General features: G+C 45.3%; 1 protein-coding gene across 1 annotated transcript in view; it reads left to right on the top strand.

The window, feature by feature from the left end:
- Positions 1-5907: 5907 nt before the first annotated feature.
- KCNQ1 (potassium voltage-gated channel subfamily Q member 1) overlaps positions 5908-15321 on the top strand; it is a 257351-nt gene continuing 247937 nt past the window's right edge. The window contains exon 1 of the mRNA XM_073573886.1: positions 5908-6216. The gene's annotated coding sequence lies outside the window, so the exon portion shown is untranslated. The remainder of the gene's footprint in view (positions 6217-15321) is intronic.

Raw genomic sequence — 15321 nt, 5'->3', positions numbered from 1 at the left:
CACAAAGCTGGAATGGGCTACAAAACCATAAGTAAGATGCTGGGTGAGAAAGAGACAACTGTTGGTGCAATAGTGAGAAAATGGAAGAAACACAAAATGACTGTCAATCGACATTGATCTGAGGCACCATGCAAAATCTCACCTCGTGGAGTATCCTTGATCATGAGGAAGGTGAGAGATCTGCTTAAGACTACATGGGGGGGGGAACTTGTTAATGATCTCAAGGCAGCTGGGACCACAGTCACCAAGAAAACCATTGGTAACACATTACGCTGTAAAGGCTTAAAATCCTGCAGTGCCTGCAAGGTCCCCCTGGTCAAGAAGGCACATGTGCAGGCCCATCTGGAGTTTGCCAATGAACACCTGGATGATTCTCTGAGTGATTAGAAGGTGCTGTGGTCAGATGAGACAAAAATTGAGCTTTTTGGCATTAACTCAATTCGCCGTGTTTGGAGGAAGAGAAATGCTGCCTATGACCCAAAGAGCACCGTTCCCACTGTCAAGCATGGAGGTGGAAACATTATGCTTTGGGGATGCTTCTCTGCTAAGGGCACATGACTACTTCACCACATCAATGGGAGAATGGATGGAGCCATGTACTGTAAAATTCTGAATGACAACCTCCTTCCCTCCGCCAAGACATTAAAAATGAGTCATGGCTGGATATTCCAGCAAGACAATGACCCAAACATACAGCCAAGGCAACAAAGGAGTGGCTCAAAAAGAAGCACATTAAGGTCATGGAGTAGCCTAGCCAGTCTCCAGACCTTAATCCCATAGAAAACTTATGGAGGAAGTTGAAGCTCCGAGTTGCCAAGTGACCGCCTCAAAATCTTAATGATTTAGAGATGATCTGCAAAGAGGAGTGGACCAAAATTCCTCCTGACATGTGCGCAAACCTCATCATCATCAACTACAAAAAATGTCTGACTGCTGTGCTTGCCAACAAGGGTTTTTCCACCAAGAATGAAGTCTTGTTTGCCAGAGGGATCAAATACTTATTTCTCACTGCGAAATGCAAATAAATTTATACAATGTGTTTTTCTGGATTTTATTTTTGATATTCCATCTCTCAATGTTAAAATTAACCTACCCTTAAAATTATAGACTGTTCATGTCTTTGTCAATGGGCAAACTTACAGAATCAGCAAGCGATCAAATGCTTATTTCCCCCACTGTATATTGCAGCCAAAGTCGCAGTATAGCCCGAGCCTAAGGGCCTGGGTTGTTTGCTGCCCTTCAGTCTTTTTGTCTGAGATGGCCCAGAAGTAAAATAGCAGCACAGATTCATGTTCCTTGTAGGCCCCTAATAGAGATTTTACATCAGGGATCAGGAGCTTTGCTTTAGAGCTTTAGAACATTTTCCTAAAATTTAGATACCACCGTAAGACCCTAAAAGGAAATACGATCTTGTCCAGGTTGTCCAGGCTTGGGAAAAATGTCTGCAGACACTCTATGTGACTGCAGACTGATGAATCACGACAGTGCGCCGTGCACACACTCTCCTGAGTCAAGGTATTCATGGTGTGAGTGGGTTAAGAGAAGTCAGATGAGACTAGTTGGAACCTGCTGGCAATAATGCAAACCACTCAACAGGAATGTCATGAATGAGGACAGTGTGTGCACCGCGCACCCTCATGATTCAGCAGTCTGCAGTCTCATAGCATGCCTGCAGACTTTTTTCCCAAGCCTGGACAATGCCTTTAATATGTCAGGATTCCTTACTGGTGAAGAACTTTCTCTGGAGATTTGCATTTTGAAAATTGAATTATTTCTACAATTCATTTAATTCACTGTGCACTAGTCTAAGGGTGAGTGCATACGACACCGGCGCGCCTGCCGGGGATTTCCTAGGTCAGCAGTCATTTTCCTGAAGAGGGTTTGCTGGTGGATTTTCTGTTTTCTTTGCGTTCACAGTGTCGTTTTTACATTACTGTGCATTATACTCATTTTTTTTAATCGGTTCCGCTGAGCTTCTTCAGGAGGTTTCCAAAGGGAATGCACCTGAAAAAAGACATAATGTGCACAATCCCTGATGTGAGATGAAAGCTATCTTACTACATTTATAGCAGCTCATTTTACAGATCTGGTTGTCAAAGATTTTGATGACTGTTTCCGCCAGCTACTATTGATTATATTAGAAACTGTAAAATATGATTGTCAAAAGCAAGTCAGCAGTAATTCTGGCAACTGTTCTGGGGGGTTCGGATTCTCACAAAGTCCCCATAATATCAACACAAAGGCGTCCTTGACAATTTGAAAAAATTCTGTGCTGTAAAACCAGGTATGTCTGTGAGATACTACTAGCCATACCTGCTCTTGCCAGTAGAGGGCAGCATTATGCCTATGCACAGCGCAGGGATTCGGCGATTTTTCCCTAGGACAGGATGAGTCCGAGGAAAAAAACTGATATTTGCATGGCCCCATAGAATAACTCTGGTCCAAGTGCGAACCAATATTTTATCAGATCTCACTCAGACTATAATGTTATAATTCAGGATTTCTAGATTACTTAAGCTGATGAAGAGACCTAAATAATCTGGAAATCTCACTGTTAGGCTGGTGGAACGCACCAAATAATAAAAATGACAATGAGGTGTGTTCGCAGCCTGGGGCCCACCGTGCAGAGATGCAGAACTGCTACTCGGTAATGGCGGTGGTTATACAGCAGACAATAAATGAACACATGCGGGTTAGCGCCACCCGGTGTACAGAAGCGAGATCTGTTACTTCACAGAACCGCGGTGCCGCATAAAGTAAGTGCCGAAGCCTGATAAGCTCACAGGGCTCGGCCGGGTGAGCGCTAGAATACGGACAGAGGACACGGGATTAGAGTCCTTCTAGTCCACTAGCGCTCGGCGCCGCTGCAGCAGAGCCAGCATGGGATAATAATCCCAGATAAGGGTGCAGGTGTGCACAGAGCAGCTCAGGCAGACGCCTCTAATCGCCCAAGGTTGGGCCAGAGAAGCGCACAGGTTGTGCAAGGCGCTGCACAGGCGGTAGGTGCCGCTTGCCTCGGTACGATAGTGCCCTGCAGTGGGCGACACCATCGGACGCTAGTGTGTGCAGAGTACTAGGAGCACAGTGGCGTGAGCATAGCCACCCATTGGTGCTGACTCTAATTCTGAATCCCTGACCAACATGCGTATCCAGGGGGAGTTAGTCACTAGATACATGCATCAAACACACAAATAAGCATGAGTCTATAATAGCGCATGGCCATGCGACTCTTGTATAGCAGCGTCCCTCCGGGACCTTCCTAGTGGTCTAATGGAAGCAGCAATAGGACCTGAGCATGTGACCTCAGACCTCCAATGAAAGGACTTCCCACGGGCATGCTCAGTGAACCGAAAGAAGGAATTAGTCCCAGGAGCTGCTCACTGCTGGCTATTGCAGGTTCCTATAGCTGAAGGCTTGGGGTTCCTGCTGTGCAGAGGCAGGAACCTGACGCCTAATACTCGCTTTATAGCGTCATTTATGTTATGTTAGAAACACATTAACATGTATGAAACATGTCAGATTATTAGTGAGAATCTATAGGTACTGTTATGTAGGCACTGGATGACACTCAGTGGTGGGCAGACCCATAGACTTGTATAGGGCCTTGTCATCTGTGCTGCCGGAAAAAAAACACACGGACATGTGAACAGAACCATTGCTTATAATGGGTTTGTGTACTATCCATGAAAAACATGGAGAAAACAAATACATAGAACATGGACGTCTGAATGAGACCTTAAAAGGGTATTCTCAGCTCCAAGATCCTATCACAATATGTCGTTGGTGTAATAATAATAATAATAATAATATTATTAAATACCTCAAATTAGAAATGTAGTATAGTTCTTCTGATTAGCTACGTCGCTTACCCCATGTCCAGGGCATTGCAGTAAGCATGAGTATCCATGGTTACAACCACTCAAATAGTAACAGTTAGTTATTAGTGGTCATTACCATGGAGATCTAAGCTATTGTAATGCCCTGCATATGGGGTAAGCACCATAGCTAATCAAAAGAACTATACTACATGTCTAATTGGAGGTATTTGCTTATATTATTATTATCATTATTATTCCTATTACACAGTAGAATAGGATCTTGAAGATGGGAATACCCTTTTAAGGCTCATATAGAGATCGTTCATTCTATGGGGCTGTTCTCACATCCGTGTATTTTCGCAGAGCAAGTGGTCCGCGCAAAATCATAGACATATCCGATTTTTATCAGAGTCTTGGATCAAACTAGCCAATACAAGTCTATAGGTCAGTGAGAAAGCACTCAGATGCCGTCCGTGTGCAGTCCCTTTTTCACAGACTATTTCACAGGCTAGGAGAAGTTTGAGAAACCTCTATCAGTTTTTGATGTGAAAACCTGATGGAACTCTGAACAGACTCCGGTGATATTCTCATAAGAAACACTGATCAAATGGATACCTAAGGTCCTGGAATGCCTGCACATGAGGAAAGAGACATAGCAAATCAGAAGAACCATACTAAATTTCTTATTGGAGGTATTTGCTAATATTATTATTTCACCTGCTACATATTGGGATAGGATCTTGGAGATGGCAATACCTCTTTAAGGCTAAAGTAAAATGAGCATATGAAAAATCGTTGTGTTCTCCCCCATATATAATTCATAAGTCTATTGTTGACATCTGTACTGCATCCATTATTATACATCAATAATGAAAAAATAATAGAATTTCTACATTAATAATTGCAATGGATCTGTCAAAAATGGAAGCTATATGCCATTTATATGTATAGGTGAGTATCATCCAAAAAGGTTTTATGGGGAATAACTTCCATGTGAACCAACACATTAAACATGTACGATCTGTTTTCCATTACGTTCACACAACTGGATTTTGGGTCTGAGTTCATCCCATGGAAAAAATTTTACTGCACCAATGTTATTTCATAGGGCTGTCCTGACCACCATTCCCTTCATGCACTGATTGTCCATGTAAAGAAAAAAAAAACTGCAGCGTGTGAACATATCCTAAGGGTCTGTCTATAAAAATTTTCTCCATCTTCTCTTTCTGACTGCCTGTGAAAATCAAACTGCCCTCGGATGTCATCAGAGTGCAGTCTGATTTTTGCAAGGTCCCTTAGACTTGCATTGTCGATTTTGTTCGGATCCTCGGATTAAAATCATGCGTGTTTTTGTGATTTTGGACGTGTGAGTGGCCCCATACACTATCACAGGTATGAGGGCTTTCCATAAAAAACACAAATCGTGCTCATACGCAGAAAACAGACATGTGAATGAGGCTTTAGGTATGGCCCTCCTGAAGAAGAGGATATGAGCAACACGTCTGATTTTCTGGGTTTTCATGGGTAGCACTATGATGATCTATGGCATCGTGCACATGTTCAATTTTTTTTATTTGGACCAAGTGTTTAGTGGAAAATATTGAAGAAATATCTGATTATGATCCAAAGATCAGATGTAAATTGTCAATGGGTTTGTGAAAAAATCGGACTGCACTCAGATGACATCCGAGTGCGGGCCGAGATTTTCATGTACTGTTTGAATGGGGAAGGTGGAGAAACTTGTTTTTTTTCTTTCCATGTACAAGAAAAGCTGATGCCGCTTAGAGCCCTCTCTGAACAAAGCCTGATCAGAAGAATCGGTCGGTTTCTCTCGTATGTGGAAAAAGCTGACGTCTGGATGAGACCTCGGGCTACGTTCACACGGGGCTTTTTTTGCTGCTTTTTTTTTTCCTTCTGCAGCAAAACCTGAGTGCTTGGCAGGAAAGAAACTGCAGCGAAAACGCAGGATTCGGTGCGTTTTTTTCATGCGTTTTTTTTACATTCAGTTCAATGGGAGCAAAACCTGAGCAATGCAGCGACTAAAGGGTTAAGTCTGGAGTGAAGACAAGAAGTTAGGGAGGTCTGGAACAAGAAGGCTCAGGTTACAATAACTCCAATGGCTGCCAGCAGTGAGCCCTCTCTTGTGTTCATGGCAAGGTTTCCTGGATCATTGCTCACACACCACAGAGTAAAAGCTGAGCCTGACATTCTATTTGGAGGAAGATGATTTTCTTTTCTTTTTTTTTTTGCACTGAACCAACAAGGAAGTGAAGCTCTGAGGAACTTGTGTCAGAAAGTGGACAGGCTGCAGGCGTGAGATCCTAAAGGAAGCCTGAGCACTTCCTAGATCTTTTTCCTCTGTCCTGGGATCTTCAAGCAACATCTGCTGGGAAAATAGGTAAAACCCTCGCCGCCGGGTCGCACACAAGCCTCCAGTGTGTAACCGGTGTGATCAGGGATGTTTCTGTGGAAAGTCACAATGTAAAGGCAGGGGATAAAGGTGTCTTGTCTATTTGTGGCCCTTTATAGATGGTGTGTGCACTGTGCATTAGGCCGGGGTCACATTTGCGAGTGCAATGCGAGAAACTCGCGCCTCAATACCCGGTCCGAACCGGAGCGTTCAGCTGCATAGAAAAACATGCAGCCGCACACTCCATTCCAGAGTGCCGGGTATTGAGGCGAGAGACTCACGCATTGCACTCACAAGTGTGACCCCCGGCCTAATGCCTGATGTAGATGCGTTTATTGCAGTTTTTCGCAATGTTAACTATGGTAGTAGAGCTGATGTAGCAGAGTAACTTTGTTATTCGGCACAGTGTATGTTGGTAGAGCAGCGTGAGTTTTTATAATTCAGCACTGCGTACGGTAGTAGAGCTGATGTAGCAGAGTGACTTTTTATAAATCCACACATTGTACGGTAGTAGACCTGATGTAGCAGAGTAACTTTATAATTCAGCACAGCGAATGTTAGTAGAGCAGCGTGAGTTTCTAATTCCGCACAGCGAATGTTAGTAGAGCAGCGTTACTTTATAATTCCGCACAGCGAATGTTAGTAGAGCAGCATGACTTTCTAATTCAGCACAGCGAATGTTAGTAGAGCTGTTGTAGCAGCATGAGTTTATAATTCAGCACAGCGAATGTTACTAGAGTAGCGTGAGTTTATAATTCAGCACAGCGAATGTTACTAGAGCTGATGTAGCAGCGTGAGTTTATAATTCCGCACAGCGAATGTTAGTAGAGCTGATGTAGTAGCGTGAGTTTATAATTCAGCACAGCGAATGTTAGTAGAGCAGCGTTACTTTATAATTCCGCACAGCGAATGTTAGTAGAGCAGCGTGACTTTCTAATTCAGCACAGCGAATGTTAGTAGAGCTGTTGTAGCAGCATGAGTTTATAATTCAGCACAGCGAATGTTACTAGAGCAGCGTGAGTTTATAATTCAGCACAGCGAATGTTACTAGAGCTGATGTAGCAGCGTGAGTTTATAATTCCGCACAGCGAATGTTAGTAGAGCTGATGTAGCAGCGTGAGTTTATAATTCCGCACAGCGAATGTTAGTAGAGCTGATGTAGTAGCGTGAGTTTATAATTCAGCACAGCAAATGTTAGTAGAGCAGCGTGACTTTCTAATTCAGCACAGCGAATGTTAGTAGAGCAGCGTGAGTTTAGAATTCAGCACAACGAATGTTAGTAGAGCTGTTGTAGCAGCATGAGTTTATAATTCAGCACAGCGAATGTTACTAGAGCAGCGTGAGTTTATAATTCAGCACAGCGAATGTTACTAGAGCTGATGTAGCAGCGTGAGTTTATAATTCCGCACAGCGAATGTTAGTAGAGCTGATGTAGTAGCGTGAGTTTATAATTCAGCACAGCAAATGTTAGTAGAGCAGCGTGACTTTCTAATTCAGCACAGCGAATGTTAGTAGAGCAACGTGAGTTTAGAATTCAGCACAACGAATGTTACTAGAGCTGATGTAGCAGCGTGAGTTTAGAATTCCGCACGGCGAATGTTACTAGAGCAGCGTGAGTTTATAATTCAGCACAGGGAATGTTACTAGAGCTGATGTAGCAGCGTGAGTTTATAATTCCGCACAGCGAATGTTAGTAGAGCTGATGTAGTAGCGTGAGTTTATAATTCAGCACAGCAAATGTTAGTAGAGCAGCGTGAGTTTATAATTCAGCACAACGAATGTTACTAGAGCTGATGTAGCAGCGTGAGTTTATAATTCCGCACAGCGAATGTTAGTAGAGCTGATGTAGTAGCGTGAGTTTATAATTCAGCACAGCGAATGTTAGTAGAGCAGCGTGAGTTTATAATTCAGCACAACGAATGTTACTAGAGCTGATGTAGCAGCGTGAGTTTATAATTCCGCACAGCGAATGTTAGTAGAGCTGATGTTGCAGCGTGAGTTTATAATTCAGCACAGCGAATGGTAGTAGAGCTGATGTAGCAGCGAGAGATTATAATTCAGCACAGTGTACGGTAGTAGAGCTGATGTAACGGCATGAGTTTATAATACAGCACTGCGTACGGTAGTAGAGCTGATGTAGCAGCGTGAGTCTATAATTCAGCACAGCATACAGTAGTAGAGCTGATGTAGCAGCGTCAGTTTATAATTCAGCACAGCATACAGTAGTAGAGCTGATGTAACGGCATGAGTTTATAATACAGTGCTACGTATGGTAGTAGAGCTGATGTAGCAGTATGAGTTTATAATTCAGCACAGCATACAGTAGTAGAGCTGATGTAACGGCATGAGTTTATAATACAGTGCTACGTATGGTAGTAGAGCTGATGTAGCAGTATGAGTTTATAATTCAGCACAGCATACGGTAGTAGAGCTGATGTAACGGCATGAGTTTATAATACAGCACTGCGTACGGTAGTAGAGCTGATGTAGCAGCGTGAGTCTATAATTCAGCACAGCATACAGTAGTAGAGCTGATGTAGCAGCGTCAGTTTATAATTCAGCACAGCATACAGTAGTAGAGCTGATGTAACGGCATGAGTTTATAATACAGTGCTACGTATGGTAGTAGAGCTGATGTAGCAGTATGAGTTTATAATTCAGCACAGCATATGGTAGTAGAGCTGATGTAACGGCATGAGTTTATAATACAGTGCTACGTATGGTAGTAGAGCTGATGTAGCAGTATGAGTTTATAATTCAGCACAGCATACGGTAGTAGAGCTGATGTAACGGCATGAGTTTATAATACATCTCTGCGTATGGTGGTAGAGCTGATGTAGCAGTATGAGTTTATAATTCAGCAAAGCATACAGTAGTAGAGCTGATGTAATGGCATGAGTTTATAATACAGCGCTGCAAATGGTAGTAGAGCTGATGTAGCAGTATGAGTATATAATTCAGCACAGCATATGGTAGTAGAGCTGATGTAACGGCATGAGTTTATAATACAGCGCTGCGTATGGTGGTAGAGCTGATGTAGCAGTATGAGTTTATAATTCAGCACAGCATACAGTGTGTCGTATGCACATACCCTTAGGCCATGTTCACACTTGCATTTTTGCTGTTTTTTTTTCCTTTAGGCGAAACCTGCTCTCTTGGCAGTAAAAAAAATGTTTTGCAAAGTTTTTTTGCTGTTCATTTTGTCTCTTGTGCATGTTGATAAAGTTTAGTGGCTCAAGAAGAAACATGATGCAGCTTCCTTAGGGTTTTGCACCAAAAATGCAGCAAAACCTGGTATCTGCGTTTTTTGCTTACTCATTACTTTCTATGGGTGAAAAAAAAAAACACCAAAAGAAGGGACACGCTGCAGTTCACAAAAAAGCAGCGGTTTTCCAAATCAGTCAGGGATTAATAAAAACAAAAAACAATGCGTGTGAATGAGATTTCTGAAATTTTTCTCATCGCCTTTGCTTCCAGATCCGTCCACAAATCCTCCTCAAAATGGCTTTAAATGCTCTATTCAGTTCAATAAAAAAAACTCACTTTGCCATTCAAATGATGCTTTTTTTTTATTTTTAAACGAGGTTTTGAAAAACAAAGTGCCGGTCATTTTTGCTCCAAGCGCAACACTGGAAAGTCCAGAGGCAGCAAAAAACTGAGGGGAAAAAAAAAGACGAGCATTTCCCGAAGGGGATTCCTATCGAAAATAAAACAAAAACCTCTAGGTGAACGGGGCGGTGGCTTCGTCCCCTGTTGCTGCATTACAATATATTTGCATTTTTATCTTGGGCAGATACTTTAATTTAGTATTTTGATAGCATTTCAAGGATGTGGTGACTCCAAATAGGCCTTTTTTTTCTTTAGAGTAGAAGAGTGGTAGTCTGACGCAAAACGGCCGTTGTCCACCACGTTGTCCGTGTCCTCACTCATCCGTGTTTTTATGGGATCGTGTATGGCCGTCAGCCATACACGCAAAACAGTCTAAGCTGTAAGGGCGCCTGTATATTTGTGGCAGTGCTGGATAATTCCTTCTTCTCGCCTCTCGCAGTGAGCAGCCTTCCCAATAATACATGTCTGTACTTGTGGACGTTCTTCCATTACGTGGCGGCTGCATTCATGGGGATTTTGTTTTTCTTTTCTTCTCAGCCTCAAAGTAAATCGTGAAAGCTTGCTGGCGTCATGGCGTGCAGACAGTGTGTGCATCGGGGCTCTATGGCATCACTACAAAGTGCCAGTCACGTGGCGTATCTATAGATGGGTAATCCTGGGTGCTGAGGTCAGACCCTGTGGGTGCAGGAGAGGATTAGTCTTCTGTTACACTCGGGTTGTTGGAAGCTTCATCTCTATAGACAGTGCCATGCTGGTGTGCACTCACTGAGAAGCCATGGGGATTTTGGCCTTGGCCCCACGGCCTGCTGACTCTTCTACATGAAGGCTTTCTGGTTCGGTTTAGCACCCATGATTTATATATAATACAAAGGAGGGGGGTGGCCTCTGTTTAATCGATGTCCGATGCCTCACCTGCTGGATGCCAGTGGTGGCCAACCAGTCCCACTGATCACAATGGGATCCATTGAGCTTCCGTTATGGCGGCTGGCATTTTACCACACACGATAAGTCAGCATGTGGTTCTACAATAATAATACGCCGATGCCAGACTCCCTTCCTTTGATGTGGGCTCCGGCGGTGAGCGCACATCTTTTCTTGCACATATCAGCTGTTTTGAACAGCTGACATGTGTCGCTAACAGCCGCAGGAGGAATCGCAATCCACTTGCCTCTGTTAACCTGTTAAATGCCACTGTCAAACTCTGACAGCGGCATTTAGCACGAGCTTCTGGCAAGCTCGCCGGAAAACCTGCCCATTGGTGACCCCGTCACGTAATCGCGGGTCATCGAAGGGTTGGTGTGGCGCCCCTGAGGTTCAGTCGCCACAGAGGTACTGCACTTTCTCCTAAGGTGTAGTGCCCCACCAACTAAGTAAGTTGGGAACTCCTTTCCACACTCCAATACCTGCACCCACACTCAGGATAGTTCTGCAATGGACCAGATTGTGGCTCCATGCTTAGAGGATAGCAGAGCACCTTTCGTGGGTCCTTGCTTTGTAACACGAGATGTACTGGGAGGTGGGTGGAGTTAGATATAAAAGAGTGGGAAGGTTTAGAATTACAGATCAGTCTGACGGGAGGTCAGAGGAGTCGGAGGGTCAGTCAGTCAGGAGAGACTGAGGACGGATCCCTAGAAGGAGGGATGGAGGATGGAGTGCTGCAGCTGCCTCAGTGATCTGAGCCAGCTGGCACGGGAAAGGAACAGAAGGAGAAAGACGTAGAACTGCAACCTAAGCTTCCATAAGAGAGAGAAGGAACAGCGTGGAACGAAGGAGTAGGAGAACAGAGAGGAGTTGTGGGTTGGAAGAGGAACCCTACCTATAGGTTCTCAGCGCAAGGCCTGGGCCCGGTCCCCGAGGTTGTATGGACACTTATGGTTCTACAGCAGACACCGGTGGAGTAGTTGGCTGTAAATGCATTACTCCCATCCGAGACTTGGGGCACAACAGCATCTGTATAGAGAGCCGGGATTCAGGATAAAGGGAGTCCCCGAAGTAGGCTACAGCTGTCTGCCGTACAAGGAGAATTGTTAGGAACATCTGACAGGAGGAACTTAGTACCACGGTACTCGAGCTCTTCACACCAAAAGGCACAATAGAGGAGTCGTTCAGGATAGGTACATGTTGGCGGAGTGTTGGAGAGGAGAAGCCTGACTTGCCCGGGAGGTTGATTGAGTCTCTGCCCTGGAGGACACGGCACGGAGGCAGGCACCAGTGTGTACCACGAACTGTGAGTAAAGCTTTGGAACTACAAGCCCTGGTGTCTTCCATTCAATTGTGCGCCAACGCCGCCAGCACTGCTACATCTGGGTACCAACATTCCTCACACCGCCTGTGCCTATACACTGCCCTGGGGTTACAGCTTCACCTGTGGGGAGCTACACCATCTATGCTGCAATACACCATCAGCCCCAGAGGATCTGCACGCAGCGTTGGCTTAACATCTTGCTTGCCAAACACCACAGGTGGCGTCGCAAACTATTCCATTACAAACTACCATTGATTTGGGCGCCAAGGGCCACGGACCGGGTCACAGCTGCCGCGACACATCCCACTGACATCGGCCCGGTACCAAGTACCCCACAGCCCTGGGACGGAGGGCGACCCATTGGCATGACAACCAGAGGTCTCCAGCAGACCACTATGGTTGTCACTGCCAGATTGCTATGAGCACTGCCCGGTGGTCGGCGCTCATAGCACGTGAACAATTCTGCTACATACAGGCGATCTGATCACCACCTGTATGTAGCAGAGCCGATCGGGTTATGGCAGCTTCTAGTCTCCCAGGGAGACTATTGAATCATGCCAAAAGTAAACAAAAAAATGTTTTTTTATTAATATAAAAGTTCAATTCACCCCCCCTTTCGCCCCATACAAAGCAATAAATAATCAAATATACACACATTTGGTATCGCTGCATTCAGAATCGCCTGATCTATCAATATAAAAAAGAATTAACCCGAGAAAAATGTCAAAACACCAGAATTGCGTTTATTTGGTCGCCGCAACATTGCATTAAAATGCAATAATGGGCGATCAAAAGATCGAATCTGCACCAAAATGGTATCATTAAAAACATCAGCTCGGCACACAAAAAATAAGCCCTCACCCAACCCGAGATCACAAAAAAAATGGAGACGCTATGGGTATCAGAAAACTTTTGGAATTTTTTTTTTTCAACGCATAGATAAAAAAAGAACCTAGACATTGGGGTCTATGAACTCGTAATGATCTGGAGAATCATAATGGCAGGTCAGCATTAGCATTTACTGAACATAGTAGTAAAAAAGCAAAGCAATAAACGATTGTGGGATTGCATTTTTTTGCAATTTCACTGCACTTGGAATTTTTTTCCCGTTTTCCAGTACAAGAAATGTTAAAACCAATGCTGTCGTTCAAAAGTACAACTCGTCCCGCAAAAAACAAGCCCTCTCATGGCCATATTAACCAAAAAATAAAAAAAATCATGGCTCTGGGAAGAAGGGGAGCAAAACAACGAAAACGAAAATTCCTCCGGTTATGAAGAGGTTAACAGCCTGAATAGACAAATCAAGCACACTTCCAAACAGAGAACAATTGTTAACACGATTATTCTGTGCTCATCGAACCTCATGTTATCAGCAGCACATGTCCATATGCTGCCGAGAAGGATGGCTTTTAAACTCGATCTCTCAGAAGCCTGTCGGTCGGCACAAAGTGGGATGTGTGAAAGTGCTCCACTCTTGAGTGTTCCAGATTCCTAACTAGGGGTCTCTTACTTTTTTACTGCTCCTATTTGCAAAATGATACAAAATCCTCTCCCTCTATGAATCGCCTTTTCCAGGATGTCCCTCGTCTCCCTGCAGGGACAGGAAGAGCACAAAAGAGGTTAAAAACAGTCTCCACCCCCATTCCCTCAGTGTTTCTTCCTGTCCCTGCACGGAGGGACGCACAAGAGGAGTCTGCTTACCGGAGGGGTCCTGGGGGATCGGGCGGCCCTGCCAATCCTTCCTCCTGTGAAGTGGCCCCGGCGCTGAAACCCTCCTGGGTGGGGGTCCCTCAGTCACAGAGACCAGGGGAGGCCCAGCCCCCTGGGTAGAGCTGCTTATTCCCGCAGCGGAGGGTCTCAGCTCCGACGCCGGCTGCAGCGCGGGGACCGGAAGTCGCGTGCAGAGACCGCGACGCACTTCCGGTGACGTCAGAGCGCCGGAAATACAGGCCGCCGGCGGGCGCTCTGAAGAAGCAGAACGCGGTATCAGCGAGACAGGCAGCACCCTCCTGTCCTGACCTTGCAGAGGCTATCAACAGCGATGGAGAACCAGGGCAGAATCGACCCGGATGGGGTAAGTGCGCATAGCGCAGACCGACCGACTGACACCCGGAAGGCCCAGATCAGAGCCTGACTGTCCCTCTCTTGCACTATGCAGGAAAAGGCACAACCGACAACGCCCATTCCCACGACCAAACAGGCGGAGAAAGACCCAGGGAAGCCCAATAAGTGTCCCGTATGCAGAGTTAAGCTCCCCAGCAAGCACAAGAAGTTGCTGTGTGACACTTGTACGGCCAAAGTAATGAAAGGCGAACAGCTGTCCCTCCTATCGGAGATGAGATCGCTGATTCGAGAGGAGGTCCAGGCTTCCGTGGCCACCTTGTCCCAGCCACAGCCAGCCAGTCCAGGCCCCAGTGCTAAGCGAACCAGACAGGAGTTGGAGCTTAGTTTGGAGGAAGGTTCCTACTCCTCGGAGTCCGATCAAGAAGAAGGCGAGCTGGGCACAAGCGAACCGGAGTATGGGAAAAGATACCTCTTTTCCTTGGATGATACAGACAATCTGGTTCAGGCGGTCAGAGACACAATGCAGATTAAGGAGGTCCAGAAACCTCAGTCCAGGCAGGACATGATGTTTGGGGGCCTTAGGGCGCAGAGGAAAGTAGTATTTCCAGTGAACTACCATGTGCGGGCTATGGTCCTGGAGGAATGGGAGGAGGCGGAAAAACGTCTCGTGATATCCCGGGACTTTAAGAGATGGCTCCCCTTCGACCCCGAGGACATTAAAGAATGGGAGGTAGTTCCCAAAATTGATGTCCCTGTGGCAAAAGTAGCCAAGAAAACAACGATCCCTTTTGAGGACGTGTCTAGTCTGAGGGAACCCATGGATAGAAAGGCGGATAACCTACTAAGGCGGGCCTGGGAAACATCAGCAGCCTTAATTAAAACAAACATAGCAGATAGATTCTCTTCCGATCATGAAGTCAGCCACAGCCTTCCTAGCCGATGCTTCAGCGGAATCTGTTAGAATTTCCGCCCAGAATGGTTCTTTGTCAAATTCGGCACGCAGAGCCATCTGGTTAAAGACCTGGACGGGTGACGGAGCCTCTAAAAACAAGTTCTGTGCCCTTCCCTTCTCTGGGTTAAAAGTCTTTGGCCCAGCATTGGATATATTAGGAAAAGCATCTGATGTAAAGAAAGGGTTCCCTGAGGAAAAGAAGCCTAGGGACCAGCCCTTTCGT

Source organism: Dendrobates tinctorius, unplaced genomic scaffold (genome assembly GCF_039654945.1).
Source record: "Dendrobates tinctorius isolate UK_male_01 unplaced genomic scaffold, ASM3965494v1 ptg000037l, whole genome shotgun sequence".
Lineage (NCBI taxonomy): Eukaryota > Metazoa > Chordata > Amphibia > Anura > Dendrobatidae > Dendrobates > Dendrobates tinctorius.
This window is presented reverse-complemented; position numbering and strand designations above follow the sequence as displayed.